Source organism: Rattus norvegicus, chromosome Y (genome assembly GCF_036323735.1).
Source record: "Rattus norvegicus strain BN/NHsdMcwi chromosome Y, GRCr8, whole genome shotgun sequence".
NCBI classification, from domain to species: Eukaryota; Metazoa; Chordata; class Mammalia; order Rodentia; family Muridae; genus Rattus; species Rattus norvegicus.
This window is the reverse complement of record NC_086040.1, coordinates 39950104-39958142: the sequence shown is the minus strand read 5'-3', so window position 1 is coordinate 39958142 and position 8039 is coordinate 39950104. Positions and strand designations below refer to the sequence as shown.

General features: G+C 38.3%; 1 long non-coding RNA gene across 1 annotated transcript; it reads left to right on the top strand.

The window, feature by feature from the left end:
* Positions 1-5614: 5614 nt before the first annotated feature.
* Positions 5615-6627, top strand: LOC134484446 (uncharacterized). The gene is made up of 2 exons (XR_010061902.1): positions 5615-5735; positions 6215-6627. It is a non-coding gene; the product is annotated as an uncharacterized LOC134484446 (long non-coding RNA).
* The last annotated feature ends 1412 nt before the right edge of the window (positions 6628-8039 follow it).

The following is an 8039-nucleotide window of genomic DNA, read 5'->3' as shown; positions in this document are numbered from 1 at the left end:
CAAATGTAGATTTTGATATTTCATAAAGTATAAAAAATAAAAAGATTCAATAAATTACTAGGTACAGAATTTGCTTTTATATGAAAACAGTAGGTTAATAATACCTTATAATATCCACCCTAATTCATATTGAGTCAGTGTTGAAATATATTTGACAAATTTTTGAAAAGATTAAGTAACTTTTCTGTATCTTTGTAAAAACAGTTGGACATATTCAACATAGAAGTGTCAGACTCAGATATTTTGTACAAATAATTTTTAAAAACAGTCCTAAAAATATTCTAAAAGTTAGATCTAGAACACAAGTATAATTCTCAGGCTCCAGATAACCAGCACACACAGTGCTGAGCACTTGTCTTCTATGTGCATATACAATTTTAATTTCCATAGGATATAAATTTTATAAAATCTCAAAGCTACATTTATTTAACAGTAAAATGTTAGAAGTGGAAGATTACTTTTTTCCATTTTTATTAAATTGTGTAATTATGTGCATTTTAATTCTTTTTATACTTCCTGTCCATCACCCCTAAACTCTTCCCCTCACCTTTTATAGTGGTTGTCCCCTCCACATTGATATCACCTTCCTTACTGTCCCAGACAACCAAATATCCAAACTTTTAAAATTGGTTAGAGAGCTAAACCAAGAATTCTCAACTGAGGTATATCAATAGCTGAGAAAAACATCAAGAAATGTTCAACATCCACAGTTATCAGAAAAAGGCAAATAAAAATGAACCAGAGATTCTACATTACACCAATAACAATGATTAAGATATAAAACTGTTGCAGTAGCAGACTAACCTAGGATGTAGACAATGTGGTACACTCGTCTATCGCTGGTGAGATTAGTACCTGTACAGCCACTTTGGATATCAATGTGGAGGTTCAGAGAAAATTGCAAATGGCTTCACCTGGAGAACCAGGTTTACCACTCACTTCAACACATATACACAAACATGATCCACATACAACAAGGACATGTGGTTGATCAGGTTCACAGTAGCCTTACTTACAATAGTCAAATGCAGGAAACAAGTGTGATATAGCTCAATTCCACTGAGGAATAAATAGAGAAAGTGTGTTATATTTAAACAAAGGAACACTACTCAGGTATTAAAAATGAGGACACCTAGAAATTTTAGGCAAAGGAATGGAGCTGGAAATTAGTGAAGTTAGAGATAAAAAAGGAAATAACATGGGATGAACTTAGTGACAAGTGGATGTTAGCCCCAAAGCTCAGAATTCCCACTATACAGACCATTTACCACAAGAAGGGTAACACGTTAGAAGGCCAAATTGCTGATGCATGCAACCAACTTAGAAGGGAGAAGAAAATAATCATGGAAGGCAGAGGGATGGAAGGACTTATTTAGAGGTAGAGAATGATGGACAAAGTGGGGGGATTTGCAACAATGAAAAGAGACAAGAGAGGATTCCAGCGGAAAAGTGGAATAAATGACAATAAGCATCAGTGTTGGGTGGTGAACTTGGGTATCCCCAGGAATGTCCCAGGTGCCAGGGATGCAAGAGGATCCCATAAACCTAATGGGATGATGGTAGTTGAAATACCAAGCAGGATAGAAATAGAACCACTAGAGACTGCCACCTGTAGCTAGGAATGCCCCCCCCCACCAGTGAAGGAATGGTGCTGCCCACACAGTTCAAAATCTTTATTCTATATATATCCAATGCCTACAAATATGCAAATACAAAAACAGAGCAAAGACTGAAGGGAATACCCTTAGGAGACCACCACACTATAAGAATCATTTCAACCACAGACTCTAAATCCTGGCCCTATTCCTGATTTCAAGATGTGCTTGCATATAAGACCCTAATATGTCTGTCCTCTGAGGGGCTCCGCCATCATCTGACCATGACAGATGTAGATACAGCTAACCATTGGACAGAACCTGACAGCCAGAAAAGAAGAGTTAGGGGAATGCCTGAAGGATCTGAAGGAGATTGGAGTCTAATATGTAGAACAACAGACTCATTAAGTTTACATTTCAGAGACTCAGGAAATTTACTACCAACTAGAAAATACTTGGTTCAGGCAATGGCTTCTGCTACATAGACCGTAGAACATATGGAGAAGACAACTGCCTCATCTGCCATATCTGGGAAGGTAGTCAATTGGTCCTGTGGAGACGTCATATCCCAGAGAAGGGGGATGTTGGAGGGTTAAAGTGGAAGTGGGCAAGGAGATGGGGGAGTACCATATTAGAAACGAAGAGGATCAAAATGGGTTTGGGAATTCAAGAAAAATACCAGTTTGGGCAATGACATTCAAAATATAAACAAATGAATATACTGTTTATAGTATAAGATATTATTTTTAAAATAGACATAATCAGATCTGTCCCCTTAAGGACTATTTATTCATTATCTGTAATGTTTCAGGTGTACTTAATGTTGCAATCCATAATTTTCATAAAATACTTAGTTTTGAAATTTTACGTAGATATACCCAATCAACGTTTTATCTCCTGTCCTTATAGCTATAAATCCTTAGTTACCTCGATTTATAATTAAAAAAATATTTTGTATTTCTATCACATTAGGTTTCCATTCAATGCCTCAAATGCCTCTCAATTTTTGCTGTACTTCTCTATATTCCCTCCATTGTTGCCCTCTTCCCTTTTTCTTCACATTTGACATTCCTGTTCCTGACTGTGTCCCTGAGAAATCCTTAAGAACATTTGTACTTCCCAAAATGCAGAAGGGGCACTAAGCTGATCATACAGATACACCGTTTTGAGAATTAACATTCAGATTAAAGTGAATTTGAATCCCATTTTTCTTTTTTTATCTGGATTACCTCATTATGATGACTTTCTCAAGATACATTCCTTGTCCTGAAAATTACATGCTTTCTTTTTTCCAATCTGTAAAAGCACCACATTTTCTTTATGCCTTCATTTGTTAAGGAACAAGTAGAATATTTCCAAATTATCAAGGGTCTATATACTAGGATGAATCAACATTTGGACATATACCCTCGAGTTATATCATTAGGCATATTGATTTCCATATTACAGAAGAAACATCATATTGATTTTAAAAGGTGTTATAGAAGTTTGCCTTCCCACCAGGAGAATAGGAATATTCCCCTTTTCTCCATAACACAGTAAAGGTAAGTTGGCTCATGTGTTATTAAACTAAGTATTCTGAAAGGGATGAAAAATCTCAGAATAATTTCGTTTTGCATTTCCATAATGTAAAAGGATGATACATATTTGCCATAAGATTCTTATTGGTTTGAGTTTCTTCAATTGTGAATATTTTTTAGATATGTAGCCCAATTTAATTATTTTTTCTTGATATATAGTTCTTTAGTTTTTTATTTTGATTAATAGAAGCTCATTGCTGAATGTGTACATGCAAATAATGCTTAGTATTTTTGAAAATAGCCACTTTAAATTAAATTTACTAAGGTCAAATCATATAATGTGCTCCCAATAAACTCACAGAATTGGCAGATCTGTTGTAGCTAACAAAATTCATTAAGGTCACTTCATAAAATCTCCCTATGTAATAAAACATTCTGTATGTACATAAAATTGTAGAATAGACGTTAATTGTTTAATTTTTTGAGAATTTCCACCAAAGTATTTTGATGACACTTTTCCCATTAATTTTACCCACAACACTCTATTTCTTTGAATCCTACTTTTCTGTAACTTCTACATTAAAATACTATTTAATAACCCCATGATAAACCCTTACAACAAATGATCAAACCTCCATCAGAAGACACTAACTGTCCATAGTCTGTCAGTTAGGAGTAACAGCTTTCAGGCCTTTTCACTGCATTCTTGACTGTTGAGTGGCTTGATGCTGTGCAGGAAACCACAGCTTCTATGTGTCATGAGGACAGCACTTCTCATATCCTGAAGACACGATTTCCCTCTGATGTAACCCACAATTTTGCACCTACAGTCTCTTTGCCCTTTTTTCAGGATGGCTTTTAAGCCTTTTGGAAGGGGTATAATATGTATATCCAACTCATCATGGCTCAAATCAATAAAATGAACACAACAATATAATGAATGAAAGAAGAGTTCATTCTTGGAAAGTATTAACAAGATTCTCATAACCTCAGGCCAAATTAAGTAAAGAAAGAGTGGGATTAACAAAATAAAAGAGAAGAGAGGAGACGTGGAGAAAACACTTTTTATATTTACAGTCAGAAATCTATAATATTTTTTAAAACATTAATGATTTACTATATGTATTTGTTATACCAATATTAAATCAGCTCAATGTGCATAATTTAAACAGCACTATACTAAACAATGACACAAAGTCAGGTATTTAATATCTCCCACCGAAAATATCATAGGACCACATGTATTCAGTTTAAAAATTTGATTAGACATTTAAAGAGCATTGACAGTTTCTTAGACTATTCCATAAAGTGGACAAAAGCATTGAATACATTAAAATTCTATTTTAAATCTGGTATTATCCAACAATTGACAGAGAAAAAAGGAGAAAGATTGAGACAGGAGGATAAGAAGAAAACAGAAAGGTACAGAGAGAGGGAGAAAGAATTACAGACTACTGACAGAAAGAGAGGAAGAGTGAGTATTACAGACTAATTTCCACTGATACATACATATTCTCAATAGAATCCTTGTTAACAGATTCAAGACGAAGTTAAAATTATTCTTCAACCAGGTAAGCGTTCTTAAATGCGAGACATACAAGTTGGTTTATCACATATATATATCATATTATATATATATATGTGTGTGTGTGTGTTTTTGTGTGTGTGTGTATACATATATATATATATATATATATGTATACACACAAATGTACGGTAGTATATAGATTGATAAAAGGCACAAAGACACCATTATTTTATTAGGTGCAAAAAAAATTAAAAAATTACTGGTAAAAAATAAATATATTCATTCAAGGCAGAAGTCCTGGAGAAGTTATAGCTATAGATGATATAGTTCAACATAATAAAGGCAAAGTAGAGCAAGCCCACCACTATCGTTGTGATAAAGGGAGAAACACTTCTCTCTCCCAGATATCAGTGTCATACCCAAACTGCACTATAGGGATCCACAGCAAGGAAGAGTTTACTCTGAGCTGAGGAAAGAATACTTTTCTTTCCCTTCTTCCTTAGGATCTTTCTCTTCTGGGAAAAATTGTAAAAGCCATGAGCTCTCAGGAAACAACTGGGTCTTTTCCAACAACTGGCTTTTGGAATAAGGAAATTAATGATATAAACTCTCTGACTTCAAGGAACCATAACAAACAGGGATGTCCAGATGCTTCTGGGAGGACCTCAGTTCCTGATTTCCATATGTTGAAGTCTCAGATAAAGGCTATCTCTTCAGGGAACCCACTCAACCCCTAACCAGGGCTCACTGAGCTTTCCAATGTTCCAAGTATTTCTTCCTTTTTTATACAAATACAGAGGGCCAACTTCTTTCTCCCCATCACTGTAGTTTTTACCCTCTTTCTTCTCACTCCCAAATGGGTGTTTACTCTGAATTAGAGGCCAATTAGTAAACCTTAGTGGTACTGAGGGAATATCTGATAGGCAGTTGCAGACAGGACAACACTTGTGACATCACAGAAATAGCTAGGGCTCTCCAGGATACAAGAGACATTTCAGGCAGTTCCTAATGATGATGTCACTGAGAGATGCCATGGCCTACCTGCTAAACAGCTTTCCTTACATTGAACAGATTTGACCATGCCTTTTCCAGGTGTGTTTCCTGTGACACAGTGGAAACCTTTACATACTCCATCTCTCCAATGCTAAGTACTTCTATTGTTTCATTAGTGGTTACATGCTCTGAATAGAGAAAGATAGGGGTTTGTTATGGGTACAACGGATCTAGGAAAATGGAGTGGAACAGATTCTTCCAGAAAATAATTTTATTCACTGGTCCATTCCTGTGACATACTCTTCAATTTCCTAGGTTTTCTCTGTTTTTCAAAGGCAAGTATTTTCCCTACAGACCTTCAATTGATGAAATATTGTAATAATTTTTTTCTACATTTCTTGAGAGGGGACATTATATATATTCCTGAATGTGTACGCAAAAATTGTATTCCAATTCAATTATTTCAATGATTTTGCCAAAAAAGGGGACTAGGTACACAGGAGTATGACAGGGTAAATAATGTGTACCTACTTCAAATAGTAAACTCCTAAATTCTTATTTTTTTCAACAAATTTCAGACATCAGTAAAGCAAAGGACCACATGGAGTATCGAATTTGTTTCTCTTGACCTTTTTGATATCAGTACTACAGTATCAACTGTGAGGAGCTGTCCGAGGAGCTGTCCTCACAGATGTGAGGAGCTGTCCGAGGAGCTGTCCTCACAAACTCCATTACAAGATGGCACCGGCATCCGGCAGAACGCACCTAGTAAAAAGGGCAATATGCAGGCGCCTGGTAACTTCCCTACTCAAAGGGACACGTACGTTTTGGTACGTCATCTGGAATAATTGGCAGCGACCAGTCAGAGAGTGACACGTCCTAGGCGAGGATAGTTTCCTATATAAGGGACGGTTATTCCTCACTCTCCGTCTCCGCATTGTAAGCTTATGCTCTCCCTCTCAAGACGCATTAAAGCTTTTATGTAGTAGGATCCTGTGTGTGCCGCGTTGTTCCTGCTGGCGAGACGAAGCGCGGGACATCTGGTGCTGAAACCCGGGAACGACCTCGCCATCGTCAGCACCTTCGGAGATCCCTTGGCGACAAGGAGGATTGAGAACTGCAGGTACATACATTCGGAGAGGCAGCCCTCTCTTGGAATTTGGTCTGGGGTTGTCACCGCCTTGGGAAGAATTTGTTGAGGCTATAGTATTTGTCCTGGGAGCCACCCTACTCTTTATGTTCTGTTTTCACCGTTTTCGCTGTTAAAAGGATGATCACAGCAGCTGAAGGCGCGTCTCAGTCTCTCGTATATAAGTGAGCTTCGCGCAGCTCCCTTTTACCTCGATTTTGACTGTTGAGGAACAAGGACGCGATGAGGCCGACGTAGATAAGCGGCACCGTCCGGGGAGGCGCGTGTATTACTCCCATACATAAGAGAACAGCGTGTCCGTCTCTACCCTTTCACCTCACGCCTTGTCAGACGGACGTAGATAAGCCGCCGGGGTTCCTGGCCCATCATGGGATCCTCACAGTCTGTGGTCACGGCCTTGGAAACAGTGTTAAAGCAGAGGAACATCAAAATTGGAGGAGGAACACTTAAAAATTTTGTGAAGGAGGTGGAGAGGGTGGTGCCTTGGTTTGCCTGTTCAGGCTCGTTTACGATTGCCTCATGGAACAAACTTGGAAAAGACCTTGACAGAAAATTGGCAGAAGAGGATCTGCGCCTAGGGACCAAAGCTATATGGAAGCTGGTTAAGAATTGTTTAAAGGATGAAACGTGTAAGGCAGCAGTAGTAGAAGGACAGGCCACTCTCAAGGTAGTCCGGGAAAGTCTGTCAGAAACCAAACGTAGTGAGAGGTTGGGCGCGCGCAAGAAAAAAGACGTTCTAAGAAAGAAAAAGTGCCCTCCCGGTAAGTCCACAGACAAGGGAGCGTTGAAATTTTCAGATTCCAGCACTTCCTCCTCTACACATAAACCAGGAGGGGGAGCCAGCCTATACCCTGTGAAAGAGCTAGAAGCGCTGAACCTCGACAGTTCTGAAAGCTCTGAAAATAAAACCTTAGACTCAGAGGAGGAGGCTGAGCTAGATGAGGAAGCAGCTAAATATGAGGAGGAAAGATATTACCCAGATGAATGTAGGGGAAGTAATAGAAGCCTTCTAGCGTGGCCGCCACCAACGGCGCCTCCTCCATATGAGACACGCTCACGCGCCTTCTCACTAGTCCCCGAGAGGGTGAGAAGAAAGCTGAGTATGACATTTCCTATCTTTGAGACTCCAGAGGGAGGACGGGTCCATGCCCCTGTTGAATATAATCAGATTAAGGAATTAGCGGAATCAGTTAGAAAGTATGGAGTCACGGCCATCTTTACTCTAACACAACTCGACAGGTTGGCCATGACAG